We start from the raw sequence: 15,638 nt of genomic DNA, 5'->3' as shown, positions 1-15,638 counted from the left end.
CAGTGTGACCTCATCTAAACTTATATCTTAATTACATCCGCGAAGACCCTTTTTCCAAATCAGGTCACGTTTGTAGGCATCAGGGGTGAGAAGGTAGACATAGCTTTCTGGGAGGTACAATTCAATCTGCAACCATTCAGAATACTCACTTCCCCCCCCCCCCATGGTTTGTTGTTAAACTGTACGAGTAGAATTAACATTTTATTGTTCCAGAATAACCAGCCGAAGAAAGGCAACCTGACATGGTTCCCTGTGTAGGCGGTGAAGTTTGGGTTCTCCTCTTAACATGGTCACTTGCTGGATGTCTGGGCTAATCAATTACATGTTCTGAGTGTTGGTGTCATTTGTAAAGAAAGAAGGACCGAGTGAAATTGTGTTAAGCGCAGTGTGTGGCACTTAATAGCCATTAGTAAATGACCATTCTCTTTCCATTGATGGAAATAGTTTTTCTTGTTTACTGTATTTACTTTACACACTGTATCTATCTGGAACCCCACAGGGAACCCAACAGCCTATAGGATGGGGCCAGACAAGAATTTGATTCTCAATGTGCAGTCACTTCCACAGAGCCATGCTGACACCTCATCACCTCCTCCAGGACAGCCCAGTGTTTGGGAAGCATAGAAAGGTGCTAGTGGAAGGGAGAAAATAGCATCTTTCATCTTGCCGGACTTGCTCCCTCCCCATGCCTTTTGAATTTCCAGAAATGCTCATTGAAGGTAAAAATTCACTTCCCCGATGGCCCTTGCCTTGCCTCCGTTTGGTGGCACTCTAATGACATTACTGTAGTCCCGTCAGTGGTGTGGCCCCTTGGTCCTGCAGCGGATCGAAGCAAACAGCTCTGTGCTCCCAGAAGGGGCAGATGGGGGTGCAGGTGGCACCTCCTTCAAGATCTGAATAATGTGCATTTTCAGGTGGTTATTTGGAGTTTGCAGGTTAGCAAGTGACACCTGCCCACCCAGGAAGCTGCTCTCTGGGGGAAACTGGGGGGCCTTGGTCTGGGGAGGTGCTGGAGCTGAAGGGTTCGGGGTGATATAGGTATTCTCAGGCCCTAGAGAGGCTGTCCTGGGGCCAGGAATCAGCAGCTGGTGCTTGGAGGGTTTTGCTTTGTTTTTGTTTTAATGACAAAGTCCTAGTTAAGGAATATAGTTTTTCTATTGTTCCGATGTGGCTCCCAGAGGCTGCCTGGGTTCCATGATCCAGACAGAGAAGTGGCACAAGGCACATTTAACAATCAGCGATCTTGGCTGCTAGACAGTTTAATCAGGTGCCGAAGTTTGAACTTGGCAATGTGAGCACAACCTCTGCCTATGGGAACAGAGAGTGCTTAAAATAACCTAAGAAAGGTATGGAAGGGGGGGGGGCTTGGTAAATAATTAGGGATGCTGCATTTTTGTTTTGTTGTTGTTTTCAATAGCTCATTGCGAGGAAGCCTCAGGAACGAGTAAAAAAATGTGTTGGTTCCGAATTGGTCTGGGCAGACAACATATTCTGTGTCTCAGATTCTCATTTCCAGCTCTGCAGTTTATGCTGGTATATTTGGCCTGGGCGCGTGCTGGTGGGGACGTGGGCTCTGAACACACAAAGAGAGTGAGTCAGATGACCTCACAGAGCTCCTTCTCCTACAAAGGGAGGTAGACAAGAAGGTCAGTTTTTTGGCTCAAATGCACAAACAAATCCAAAAGCCTGGATAATCATTTCTCCCTTCTCTTCCTCCAGGCGCCACCCTGGGGAATATACAGTAGTGAGCATTACATTTTGAACTTCTTAGTCAACAAAAGCCAATTGTTCTCTCTTGCCAGTCCTGGAGCCCTCCACTGGTCTGATTAAGGTCTCTTGCTGCTATTTAAATGCCGAGGCAGAGACTCAGCATTTACCAAAAATAAATGTTGTGGTAAAGACCTGACATTTATTTTCAAAGTAAGAGGCCATCTTCCCATCACAGCAGCCAGTTGTTAGATATTATTTTTATTATACCAAATGATTCATATTAGCAAATCAATATATACATCAGCTTGTTGGGCCAGCAGGCTGATGTCAGCTCTGTTCACTAGGCTTTCACTGAAAAGGTGGGTTCTGATTTTTCGGAACAGATGCAAGCTGGCTCGGTGACAGACATATCAGAGTGCAGGGAGGCCATAGCCTTGTAGGTCTGATACCTGAAATGTGCTGTCTCTCTCCTTCAGCCTTAGTGTGTAAAGCTTGAAAAAGGACACCCAAAGGAAGGCCCTTAGAAAATGGAAGACGGCACTTTAGTGATGGACTCAAATCCAAGTCATGACTGTAAGAACCTCCCCCAAATAGCTCGTCACAGTTCACCGGCGGGGTTTTGGGGAGTGGGCTGGTTAGCATGGGCACAGACCAGCACTTAGTCTGGAGAATTCGGATACTGAGAGACACTTCGGTTCTGCTTTGAATGGCTATGCTTCTACTCGATCATCTCTTCGTGGTGTCACATGGCCAAATCACCCCGCTTCTCCCCCTTCTTAGCAGTGTTTATTCTACTTATCCTTTTTCTTCCTTACTATTCACTTAATGGAGCTGAAAGGGTGTGACCAGGAGTGGAGGGACTGTGGTCAGTCTGTTAGAGGTCAACCGTTATGCCATAAATCTCAAGGAATAATCCACGGGCAAGACTGGAGTCCACTGAAAAATAAAAATTTGGGACCCTAATTCAAAAATTATTAAGAATTTCAAGATGGTAACAGCAGGACCAAGCACAGGGCCATTCTGAACACGGGGTCTTGTATGACGCACAGGTTGTACACCCATGAACCTGATCTTGCCTCTGGGGATGGCGGGGATGGGATTAAGGTGAAAGAAGTCACTATAGTTCCAATTTTGACTTCTTTTCCTGAGAAACTAGAGGGGAGCATCTCTCAGAATTGGAGGTGCAGCTGCCCATCCTCCATGCAATGGGGAGGGAAATGGTCCTGATGGAGTGGGCAGCTGGTCCAGGAAGGGGCATTTCTCCAGAGAATGGCACATTAAGTTTATGTAAAAAACCAGATACAGAAAGCTGGTCCCTATGTGCGGTTACAGCAGACAGTTCAGAAACAAAGAGGAAAGTCATTCAAGGACAAGATTCCCTGCTAGGATGGCTCCGGCCCTAGCCCACTGCCTGTTCCGTGATCCAATCTCCACCTGCATGGACTGATGAACGCTGAAATGGTACTAGAAACCAACATCATCCAGCCTTCTACCTTAACTGCTAAGACAATACAAATAGTACTTAGGTAACCAGAGAAGAGATCCAAGGAACTTATATATCATCCTATCCCTACTTGTTTAAGACAAATCACAGGCCTGAGGAGAACTGCCTCAAAACGAGAAACCAACAAGGGACTCATGAAAAACTTCTATGCCATAAATGGTGAGACATGGCAGGCAAATATGACATATATTTGAAGAAATAAGTTTTAGATATATAAGAATAGGAAAAGTATTTTATGTGAAGGAAGAAATGATAATTAGTTAATCAGACAGACTAAAATAAAAGAAATGTTGGCATAAGTAAGAAGAAAAATTATGAAAGCAATGCCAAAATAGAATTTAAAATAATATTATGATCATTTAAAAAACACACTGACACTGTTGAAAATTTTTATCAGATGTGGAAACTGGTTTGCGAAACTCCCCTCAGAATATCAAGGAAAAGGTCAAAGTGAAGAAATCAATCAGAGGGATAATAATTCTTATATATGTGAGATTACATAGCTAGATGTATCTAAATTGAGTTACTGAAGAGGGGAAAAATATTCAAAGATGTAATAGAAGAAAACTTCCCTGAACTGAAGAAAGATCCGAATGAATCTTAGATTGAAAGAGTACTCTATCTATAGGTAAAATAAATTAAACATTGCCAAGATCTAGACAAATATTCATCTCAGATCTTTTTGAATTTCAGAAGCATTCCTGATTACCTAGAATAGAAAAAAAAATGTCAGATTGGCTACAGAATTGTTTGCAATGTTAGATTCTATAAGACAAAGGAACAATATTCATGAAGGTTTGTGGGGAAAAAAAAGGGCTTTTGTGCAAGAGTTCTAGGGTCAGCTGCGGCGCATGCTTTTTTTGTACCGTGTTCTGCACCATGTTCTCTCAGGCCACCTATGATTTCAGCTGCCTGTGGTGGCAGTCCCAGACAAGCCACTTTGGGAGCTTTTCCACCTAAGAACTTTACCTGAAGCTGTAGAAGCCAGAAGTGAAAGAATTAGTGTTCCTGAGGGCAACTCTCGGCCAGTTGGAGATAGAAGTTGGTGAGTGTAACCTCCTTGTGGAACGATTTTGATGAACATTCCACATGGGTCCTCAGGGGTCCCCAGTAACATCGAGTTCCCATTGCCCACAGTGGCGATCAACTCAATCACACATCCATTATTGGTTTTTCCATTTTTCCTGTCTCTTCCTGCTCCTTCACTGCTGTTTCCTGGAAATGGCTCCCAAAATCTTTGTTTAGAACTATTTTGGGAAGAACCTAAACTAAGACCCCCTACCATTTCTTATTTTTATAGGAAAGTAACAGGAAGAAATCCTCACATATTTAAGACTCAGAAAATATTCATCTATCTAATTTTTGTCATAAAATTACATGAACATATACCATAGCCCAATGAGAGATGAGTAAAATAAAGACCTCATAAATGAGAAAATGTATGATAAAAATTTAAAAAGGACCAACAGATAGCATAGAAACCAATTAAGCATGAAATTGTCTAAATGACTGGTAAATGTGGTCTTAAAGCAATGTACATATCATAACTCTTGAAAAGATAGTGAAAACCAACATAATAATAAACATGAAGACATGTTATTGCTTGATGTTGATTAGTCAAGGTACATAGCATAAAATACAAAATTTAAAAGTCTAAAAGCTACATTACCAAGATTAAAAGCAATCTTATCTCTTCTACCCCTGTCACCCAGTTCTCATTCCTACAGACAAATATTTTAGCAGTTTGTTTTGCATTTGCATACATATTCAAAGCATGGCCCAGTAATTCCATATGTATTCCCCCCACTTTTTTTGCACTAATAACATACTAATGAGTGTTGCTGTTTTCACTTAGTGAATTTTGCAACAGTATATTTTGGAAATCATTCCTTCCTTTATACAGCTGCAGAGTATCCCTTTGTAAGGCTAGACCTCAACTTATTTCTTTGGTCTCCCATTATGCACTTCTAGGTTGTTGCTAATCTATCACTATTGCAACAGGAATTCAATGTATAACCTTAGCCCGGGTATCAGGTTACTTGTCTCCTTCCCACTTGAAACTCTTTCTTCTATTGCTTTTTCCATGACACTGTGCTTCCCTGTTCGTCCCGAGACTTCTCTGACTGTACCCTCTTTAGTCTCCTTTGCCAACTCTTTCTCCACCTTGCCCTCTGAATGTCACAGTTATTTGAAGCTTGATCCTGGGCCCTCCCTCCTCTCTGCACACCTTCTCCATAGGTATCACCCATTCCAGGCCTTTGAAACTATTTATACGCTGGTCATTGCCAAAATTCTATCTCCAATCAAACCTTGCTTCTGAACTCCAGTGCCTTTATGAGGGATACCCTGACTCGCATTTCCCATAGATGCTGCAATCTTAACACACGTCAAACAGGACTTCTGAGATTTCCCTCCAGCCTGGTTCATCTCTCAGTCTTCTCCAAATCCGGTAACAATAGCACTGTCTCTCTAGTTTCTGAAGCCAAATTCCAAATATAATTCTACCTCCAAAATATATCTAGATCCTTCTACCTTTTTCCTTTCTCCAGTGCTATCACTGTTTGTACAGACCACCATTATCTTTCTCAAAGACCACAGCAAGACCCTGGCTGGTCTCCCTGTTTCTACTCTCGCCTCCTACAATTTATTCTCCATTCATTAGCCAGAGGGACTTTGTAGGATGTAAGTGAGACTTTTGTTTCTATGTCATGGCAGTTATCACACTATAAGGACTTGTTCTTGTGTTTCACCTCTGCAAGACTGGGGGTCTCCTTGAGACTTGTCACTGACTCACTGGGTGCACTAGTCACTTGTCACTGGGTGCACCTATTGAAGAAGGAAATTCCCATGGAACTGAGTTTGCAAATTACCAAGAGGAGCACACTTAGGTCAAATTAAGAAGACATTTTCTGAATCATATTAAAATATTTGGGGTTCATTAGAACAAATATAAGATATTCTGACTCATCTCTGGTCTCACCCTTCTCTCTTCTCTCATTCTTTGACCTTTAGATGACTCAAAAGAGCGCTTTAGGAGAAGCAAACATCTCAACAAGCTACCATAGCTGTGAGTCTTTGGGAAGAGTCCCAGTCAGTGTGCAGAGAACTCTAACAATAAAATGATAGTTTTAATAGACTTTTGAGATTTCATGTTATTATTCTGTTTGTGAACAACAATGATTAGTATGATCTATTCCTCTGTATGGACATTTTAAAGACTGGTTAAGCAACTGAGAATTAATTTATTGGTAATGAACATTTTCAACTTCATTAGATACTCAGAAGCCTACTACATTATCATTATCTGGATGCTAAATTTTAATTGCATGCAGCCTGGTCCCTCAATAATTAACACATTGTATATCCCACCTAATTCACAAACTAATTGTCATTTCTTAGATCTTAATATTACTTGCTAATTTTGCCAAGGATAAAAAAAAATCTGACTGTCAAAACTCCAGAGAAAATGACATTATACAGGCACAATAGTGACAAAAGAAGTTAATTTATTGCAAAGTCACGGAGAGAAAGAGTTTTTAATTGCATATTTGTTACCTTCATAAAAGACATAAACGGCTTTTTAGTTACATATTTGCTTATTTCTTACATATTAAAAAAGTGTTAACAAGTCTGATTAAAATTAATTGCAAGGTCCAAGATCTGAGTGGAGATACAGCATTAGCAAACTTCTAATTGAAGCTGAAAGAGGAAGAACGGAGAAAGATGCTGGCGGAATGGGAATCAGAACAGATGTTTGACAGTGGAGATGGAAAATAATTGAATGACCCAATAAGAAAAAGAGAATCTAAAGAGAAAACCAAACTTGATAATAAACAGGAAAAATTTTATCCTAATAATATTAATAGTTGGTAGCAGTGATTTACTTCTAAAGGCTCAAGATGGAACAATAACCAATGTTATTAAACAACTTTAAAAGAAATGTACCGTTGTTACAGTGTGAAAAGCTTTAATAATGAAAATTTTCTCTTTTCACAGAAGCACTTGGTAACTTTCCAGGTCATTGTTGATTCCCTCTATACGTCACAAGTTCTATATAAGCTTCTACGAGTGAAACGTGGCATTTTTAATGAGCTGGGGCTGCCATATCATTTGGAGAAACTGGCAGATGGGAAATACTCTAACTTTTTATCTTCCTGATTGGTTGATTCTAACAAGAAAGAATAGTATCCTTCCCGATGTGACAGTTCCCTAGTACTGCTTACATTTAAACATCCTTCAGTCTAGCCATTATCTGCACAAAGGAAAGATGTTTTGAGCACTAACATGTTAGATATGCCTTCAAAAATAAGAAGTAGTTTTCCTAACTACAGATAATAGAACATACCTTTTTTGAAAAAGGGCTTTCCTAGGGAAAGTAATTGTATAAGAAGAAAAATGGCCATTTATACCATCTAGAGAAGAAGTAGAAAATGCCAATATATCCCATGAATCACTCAAACCATTTATGTTCAACTTGTTTTCATGGTACATGGGAGCCAACAGGGCTTTGGACTGTTTGAGTAACAAATTAAAGAAGTCATCCATCCTGTTTATAAACTTTATTTTTCTACAGTTATCCACTGATTAGAAATCCTCTTATCTGATATAATTAAAATGATTATCAGCCAGCTAATTGAAAAAGTTGGCTAGAGTAGGAAATTATAAAAGATGATATAGAGGAACTATACTCAGAATATTTTATTTTTATTTAAAACATATATATGTGCATTAATTTACTAACCTGAGGCCAGGGCCTCTTCCGTGAGTGTGGGCTTACAGATTGCATTCCATATTGTTTATGTCATGTTCAACAAATCAATAAGACATTGCCTATCATTTCCAGAGTTAAATTCCTTAAACAGAAGCAAAATTTTCAAAGTAATTGTGAAGTAATTTAAATGCAAAGCCATTCTAGATTTAATTTTTGTTCATCTTTTAGAGTTTTCTCTTTCACAGCTAACTGAACACATTTTTTAAGTTCTTTATCCTTATCGAGCCTTTTCAAAGGATGCAATGGGTAGCTCACAAGCCATTCCATGTGTCTGGGGCATTTGCCAAATGTTATACAGAGAGCTCTGAGAGCTCCTTCTTTAATAGATAAATTTAGGAATAAATTAAATATTGGGGGTTGGTCTTTTGAAAAAGGTACATCTATGTGACAGAATACTATAAAGGTAACAAAACATCAAAAATATTTTTACAAAGTAAAGACCTGGAAAATAGTACATGACATGAGGCATGTGTACAGCCAGATTTGGGAATAAAAAATTTGCAGAACTCATGGCTGTTTGGAAGTCCCTCTTTTGAGTAGAAAATTTCAGTAAACTCAGTTGCATGCAAACATTTCCCAAATGTGTCTCCCAGCGCTGGAAAGTGCTGAGAACTTGGTGTTCCCATGGACTTCTGGGAAAGTGTGAACTGATAATCTCTTCCTGGAGCAGAGTTTGGTCATGTTATCAAAAGCTCTAAATATTTGTATGTTTCGACTCAGTAATTCAACTCTTATCATTCCCATAAGATATATCAATAAAATATATCTTTCAAAAATAATCAGGAAGGTATAGAAAGACTTCAGTTCAAGAATGTTTACTGCAGAACTATTTATGTCAATGGAAAATAAAAGACACACTAAATGACCAAAAACAGAGGGTTTAGTTAAATAAATGATACTGCCACAAATAAACACTATTAGCTTACTAATAATCAAGTTTCAGAAGAACACTTAATAACATGGGAGAAGCTCAGAATGTAATAGGTTATATAACATACAATGATTCCAATTTTAGAAAAGAGGGAAGTGTGTAGGTCTATAGAAAAATCTTGAAATTGTGCCCCAATGTTAATAATAGTCTAATCTTTGGTAAAATTATGAATAACTTCTTAAAGAGAGTTCAATTTAACTTTAGAAAATAACATTCTAACATAATGAAATGTATTTAGTGAAAGTGAATTTTCTTCCCACTGTCAGATCTCTTTCCCGGATGTGACCATTACCTGTTTCTTGCATTTCCTTCTAGAGACATTCTGTACATATTAAGGGAAATTTTTATTTTATTAATGGAATGTTTCTGTATTTTCCAAATCAAAAAATAAAACATTTCAAAAGTTTGTTTCACTTTACTTGTTCTAAATCTCCGTCAATAATTTCTGCTAGATCTTGAATTACCATTATATGTTATAAATGAAAAGACGGAACAGAAGTTATTCAGCATTTCATTTAATTTCCATTTATATTGTGAAATGAAAAACAGCTTCTTGCAATTTTATTTAAATAACCAATTTTGATACTGTTCTATTAGTCTTCTAATAGCATGAAGGCCCAGAAATTAAATTGTTCCACTTTCTTATCCATAATTATGTGCAATTAAAATGGTTACAGACCCTAAAGTTTTCTTCCAAGCTACAGACCCTTCAACTGTCATTCTTTATTATCTTGAAGCCCAACACTTTTTAGTAACACTTTGTATACATCAAGTTAAGTGAAAGAGGAAGTATTATATTTAACTGATGTGGGTGTACTTTAATTAATCTGAATTAGCTTTTTTGATATGGGTACTAATTATTTTCTTTGAAAAAAAAAATCACCATAGATGTGTGATTCTTCTATGCCTGTTGCTCTTCAAGAAAATAGTTAATTGCAGAAAACAGAAATATTACCTTTTTCACATAAAAATAATCAGCATCTTATTGGAAGAGTTACTCTCAACCCAACTTTCTGACTTGCATTCACAGGAAACCTGTAGTGTTTGTGGTCAGCAGAGTTCACTCTGAGTTTTGATGTTCTCTTTACATTTATTCATAAGGTAGGAGGAATAATTACAGCATGAGGTTGGAATAATAAGGGTTTTGTTTGTTTTTAACAACTTCCATCGAAATAGTGAAAATCTCTGTCAGGGAGCAAGGTAAGAAATAAGTCCCCATCTTGAACTAGAGAGATAACTAAGCAAAATTATCTTTTTTTTCCCCCAAGATTACTTGATTCAGTTTATTATCAAAATGTAAATAGCTTATACTAAATAGATGGATTTAACTACAATTACCACACTCCACCCTCATTAAGACACCCTTTTCAAGATCTAAGTGTTTTGAGCATTTATAAAGAAGTGTTATCCTAACAAGAGTGATAATGAGTTAAGTGCACTTGGGAGTCAAGATACAGCTGAATAACTAAACTTTAAAGAGATCATTAAACCAACATTCCTCTTTTTAAAAATTTTCACAGTATTTTCAGATCTGTTTTGAATAAATAGAGAACCTTATGCAGAATCCCATCTAAAAAAAAAAAAAGAACCTTTGAAAAATCAATGTTTAAAAAAAAATGATTAAAATTTAGTAATCTGTAACATACTCTCTCTATTTACTTGGTGTTTTTCCATTAGGAAACAAGATAACATCTTTGAATCTAGTCAATTGTAACATGTGCCAGTGTATTATCTGTGCTTTTCATCCGAGTAAGCACGACTCTGAGTAGAATAAATAGCCATGTGGAACACTGGTGAATTATGCATGCTTCCCCCCTGAACAGTTCATGTATTTTACTCGTTAGAGCTCAAAATATCTTCTTGTGCTCCACTTCATCATTTTGGACTTTGGTTTACACCTCTCCCACAGACTATGGAGTTATTTGTTCACACATGGTGAGTAGAGAGGTAAAGCACTCTGGGAGAAAAAAAAAAAAACACAGAGTTTAAGTGATAAAAGCATGCCATAAGCCATTTCCACTAGAAACACAAAAAACAATTTTCCAAACACTTGGTATCACATGAATTTTATTTTAGCCCCAAATCTTCTTTGAGCATCACTGGGCTGTTTCATCACCCACTGAATGGAATGTTTTAGTCTCCCTGGGTTAAGGGGCCGCGGTTTTTGTAGCCCAGTGTTAAGATGGATGCTGATAGGTTTTGTGCTGGAGCAGCTTAAGCTCTATCCTGGGATGCGGGCCGCAGATGTGAAAAGTTACTTACATCCGTGCTGGCCAGATGTAAGAGGTGCCATGTGCAAGGCACTGCTCAGGAGCTGGGATCAGGTGAAGTGCCCGTGAGAACTCTCATCGTGACTGGAGCTGAGCCTTGGATCATGGAAAAGGTCCATAAAGGTGGGAAGGAGCAGGAAGGGCCTCAAAGTCAAGGGCTAGGCATGAGCAAAGGCCCAGAGGAGGGATCAGCAAGGAATGCCTGCGAACAGGCCACCAGCTTGACCAAGGAGTCACCATTTCTCAGGAATGTTGTTGACTCTAGGAAAGTATGCCTTTGGGGTTGATTTTTAAATAGCACTGGTGGATTTGGCCTGTCTGCTCTGACTAATGGCATCTTTATAAAATGGCTATTGGTGGACGGAGGTCACTCTGAGGCTCCTGACCAGAGCAAGCAGTGCATCCTACGTGGCTCAGCCTGGCTCTCTCCTCACCACCCACTGGACTTCCCAGCCTCGGGCAAGAAGGATCAGTAGCAGAAAAGGCAGTCAGAAGGACAGGCCCTGCTCAGGTCTGTACCCTTTCTGTAACCCTGGGACCCATCACTCCTTGGCTTCCCCAAGAGCCCCACTTGGCAGGTCAGCTGAGAAGCCGTGACGAGCTCTTTCTTTTTTCCACAATACCATCAAAGTTCATTTTTTTTTCTAAGTTCGATGTTATGAATTTGTATTTTCACAATGTTTTAATTGAGTCATTTGATTTTTTCCCCTAGATTTATAATTTTGATGACTTTCCCCTAAGCAAGGCAGGTGTGTAAACTTTCAGGCCAGAGAAACCTGGGTGCCGGAGAGCTCTTCCTGGTACAGCTCTGGTGCTGTGGATGATGATAACAAGGTAGTAACAATCGCTGCTCTTCACTAATCTCTTGCTACACGCCAAGCCCTGCTGTAAGAAGGCTCCACATGCCGACACATTTAATGTTCGTAACATCCCAGCGAGGCAGTTGCTGTTATCTCCATGATGATGAAAGCGAGGCCCCAGAGGAGTTAAGCTACTTGTCCAGGGACACAGAGCTAGCATAGAATGGAGAGCCAGGTGTGCACCAGGCAGTCTGCCTGTGAGTTTGTGCTTTACTATCATGGTATGTGACCTCTAGGTGACCTTGGGCATGCATTCGTTCATTCTTTCACAGATGCCTTATTAGGCTCTGGCACTTAAGATCCAGCAGAAAAGCCAGGATAGGGAATGGGTGATTCTAATACGGGGGATCTGAGCTATAGGTGATCAGCCCCTGTGCTATCTGGGCTCAGAGACAGGCATCTAAACAGAATTGGGGAGAGAAAAGGGCATCAGGAAACATCCCCCCAGAACAGACGACCTCTGAATATCGGTTAGATCCGAGGAAAGAGCAGGGCATGAGATGTGAAAGGGGGAAGTGGTTCCAACCCCCCCGAGTCTCGGCTTCCTCTTCGTAAAGTGGACGGGGCCATGAGATTTTTTTTTTTTTTTTTTACACCTACAGCACCTGGTTTTCCTAGGTGGTCTCCCATCCAAGTACTAACCAGGCCCGACCCTGTTTAACTCCCGAGATCAGAAGGGATCGGGCGTGTTCAGGGAAGCATGGCCGTAGCATGAGAATTAAATGACAACTCAAACGTCAATTACCCGGAATGGTGTCTGGCACACGGTTGGCCCTCAGCGAGGTGGAGCCCTGATCACTAGGAGAGAGAGAGAATTAAGCGAACAGGTGCAAGGCTCGAGCAACCCTCTCAGGGCTCAAATACCACCAGATGCAGCAGAAGGTGGGGGTGGGGTGGACGAGCAGGGATGGAGCGGGACTGTCGCTAGGGAGGCCGGCGTGGGGGAACAAGTCAGAGCCTTTGCCAGGTGCTGTCCCAGCTGGCTGGGGTTTGAGGGGCACCATCCAGCAAAACCAGAGTGGTCTCATGAAGTTTCTGCCAGTTGCCTCAAACAGCTGCTTGTCACGCAGACCCCAGGTAGGAGGAAACAAAGAATTCCCCAGGAGGTGAGTGAATGGGTCTGGGAAAAGGTAATTTACCAACACATTCCATCCGGTTCCCCGGGCGAAATCTGTGCGATGCTGGAGAGGTGTCCGTGACAGTCATCACAACCCCGTGCTCTGTTTTGCTGTGTAGACTCTGGCTAGAAAAAACAGTGTATTCTTTTCCCTTAAAAATCAGAAAATGATACTACTACTAATAAAATCATGACATTAAAAATTTCAGGGATGAGATTGCCGGGCTTGGACCCCAGTTCTGACACAAATTCAAGTGATCTCCAGGAAGTCACTTGCCTCTCTCTCTATGCCTTGGTTTCTTCATATGTAGAATGTAGAAAAATGGTGATGAAGCAATGATCTTTTATGTACGAGGCATCTAAGCACTCGATAAGTTTCCTCTTAAATGTTGGTTTATGGTCTATATACTGAGCGCTATGTGGGGTCAAGCACTGTGCTGGGCGCCAACTTGTGCTGGATCAAAGATCTCATCGCAGCCTTGACAGAGAAGGAGATGGAGGCTCAGAGAGCTGAGGTAACTTGGCCAAGGTCGCCCAGTGAGAAAGTGCTCGGACCCAGTTTTTTTGCTCTTATCTCTCCACTTCCAGGCCAGGTATCCACACCCCAATTTGATAGAGACCCTCGGGAACAGTGCGTTAATGATTTGCACAAAGAACTCCATGGGAGCTTTTAAAAAAAAAATCGCTTTTGCATTATTTACGTCTCATTTTAAGTGGCGAGAACATAGCCCACATCCTAAAAGATACTTGCACAGCATCAGTAAAAATGTGTTCATTTCTCGTTTGTAGATTGTTTTATTTTTAGATTAATGAAGATCCAAATTAAACCATTGGAGTGCAATCATCCTGATAGTCCTTATCACGTTTTGCTCATTATCACTTCATTTATATTTATGATGAAGAACAGATGGTACCAGTGTCATATCTCAATGTGTATCATATCCAGCTAAGAGGAAATATCTCATATTAGCTGCACTTATCAAAATATTTGTACTTAACAGCAACAAAAAATCTGAGCTTATGTACTATCTTGTCACCATGTCGTAGCTACCATTTAGAAAAGACCATTTAAATTAGATATGTGAAGGAAAAACGCATCATTCATTATTATTGAACGAATGCACTGAACTCTGAACAGTAATTACGGGTTAGTTGTAAGGGAGAGAATCATTAAGCTTGAATGAAAAACAGCAATTAGAGTCTGTTGTCTCTGTGGCATGCTCAGATTTTTAAATTTAAGCCGGCGGCGGAGAACACAGAGAAGGAAAAGGAACAATTGGCGACGGTGGGACAAGAGGCGCTAGTGACAGACAGAAAGTGAGCGTGGTCGCCGAACTGAGGAGCCCACCTTCTTCGCTCAGGGGTAGCTGTAAGGAGAAGGCCAAGGAACACCTCACTCAGAGGTGAATTATAAAGCCCTTAAAAATAATACTCTGAACAAATTCAAGCCATTCCTTCAATTAAAAAAAGAAATTCCTTTAAAAAATAAATTAAATCAAATGACATAACGAGGCCAAAAAATAATGCTCCGTCGCATACTTCGTGCTGCAGAAAGTCTCAAGGCGGGAAGAAACATAAGCGTCATTGGTTCCCCGAAAGAGCAAGACGATGTTTATGTGTGATCCCTTTCTTCAAATAAGTGGTTTATCAACACGTACTGAGCATCCGTTATGTCCTGGTCATGTGAGAGAGAGAGACAAAGTGGCATATAACATGCTTCCTGACCTTGCCTAGTTTGCAGTCCCATGTGCAAGTCAGACGCACAGCAAATAACTCCAGGGACCTAAATAAAAAACAAAGAAAAGAAAAGAAAAGAAAAAATGAGCGCACAGTCCCGAGGTGGCCCAGAAGGAAAGGTTACCGCCGTTTGTGGGAGTTAGGAAGGGTTTCACAAGGCTGGTGATTGTGAATCAGGGTTCTGAAGGCTGAATAGAAGTTCCATGGTTGGATAAGGGGGTGAGAATAAAGGAGCACCAATCAGGAAGTGGTTCGTGGGGATGGTCCAGAGCTCAGTTTTGGTGTCAGGCAGACAGACTTTGAGTTTTAATTCTAATTACCCAGTAGTTGTGTGAGCTTGGGCAAGTCATTTATTACTTCGTGCCTCAGTTTCCCCAATCTATAAAATTAGGCCAATAAAGCATCTATTTCATAAAGGTATTGTGACGCATTTAGCACAGCGGCTGGCCTAGCGTGTGAGTTCAGCTGATGTCAGCTCTCAGCAGCCCTCTGGGCACAAGGAAGGCATGAGCCAAGCCTCACAGGCAGGAAACAGAATGGCATTTTGTATTTTCCCAGGGCATATACCTTTAGCAGTTGTTTATAATTATGTAACCAGAAGGTCTCAGAAAAGGTACCAAAGTAAATGGCATCACGAAATCTTTAAAGTCTTAAGCAAAGTTAAAGCCGACTGCATTAATTTACCAGCAATTTGTTTAGAAAACAAAAAGAATAGGATTCGTATTTACCTCCAAGTAA

The 15,638-nt window shown here is 40.3% G+C and overlaps 1 non-coding gene across 1 annotated transcript; it reads right to left on the bottom strand.

Annotated features, from left to right (window-relative positions):
- Positions 1-12,639: 12,639 nt before the first annotated feature.
- LOC118604736 lies at positions 12,640-12,758 on the bottom strand. The gene has a single exon (XR_004951795.1). It is a non-coding gene; the product is annotated as a 5S ribosomal RNA (ribosomal RNA).
- Positions 12,759-15,638: the final 2,880 nt, after the last annotated feature.

Source organism: Rousettus aegyptiacus, unplaced genomic scaffold (assembly GCF_014176215.1).
Source record: "Rousettus aegyptiacus isolate mRouAeg1 unplaced genomic scaffold, mRouAeg1.p scaffold_m13_p_6, whole genome shotgun sequence".
Classification (NCBI taxonomy): domain Eukaryota; kingdom Metazoa; phylum Chordata; class Mammalia; order Chiroptera; family Pteropodidae; genus Rousettus; species Rousettus aegyptiacus.
Note: the sequence above shows the minus strand (reverse complement) of the source record. Positions and strands in the feature narration are given on the sequence as shown.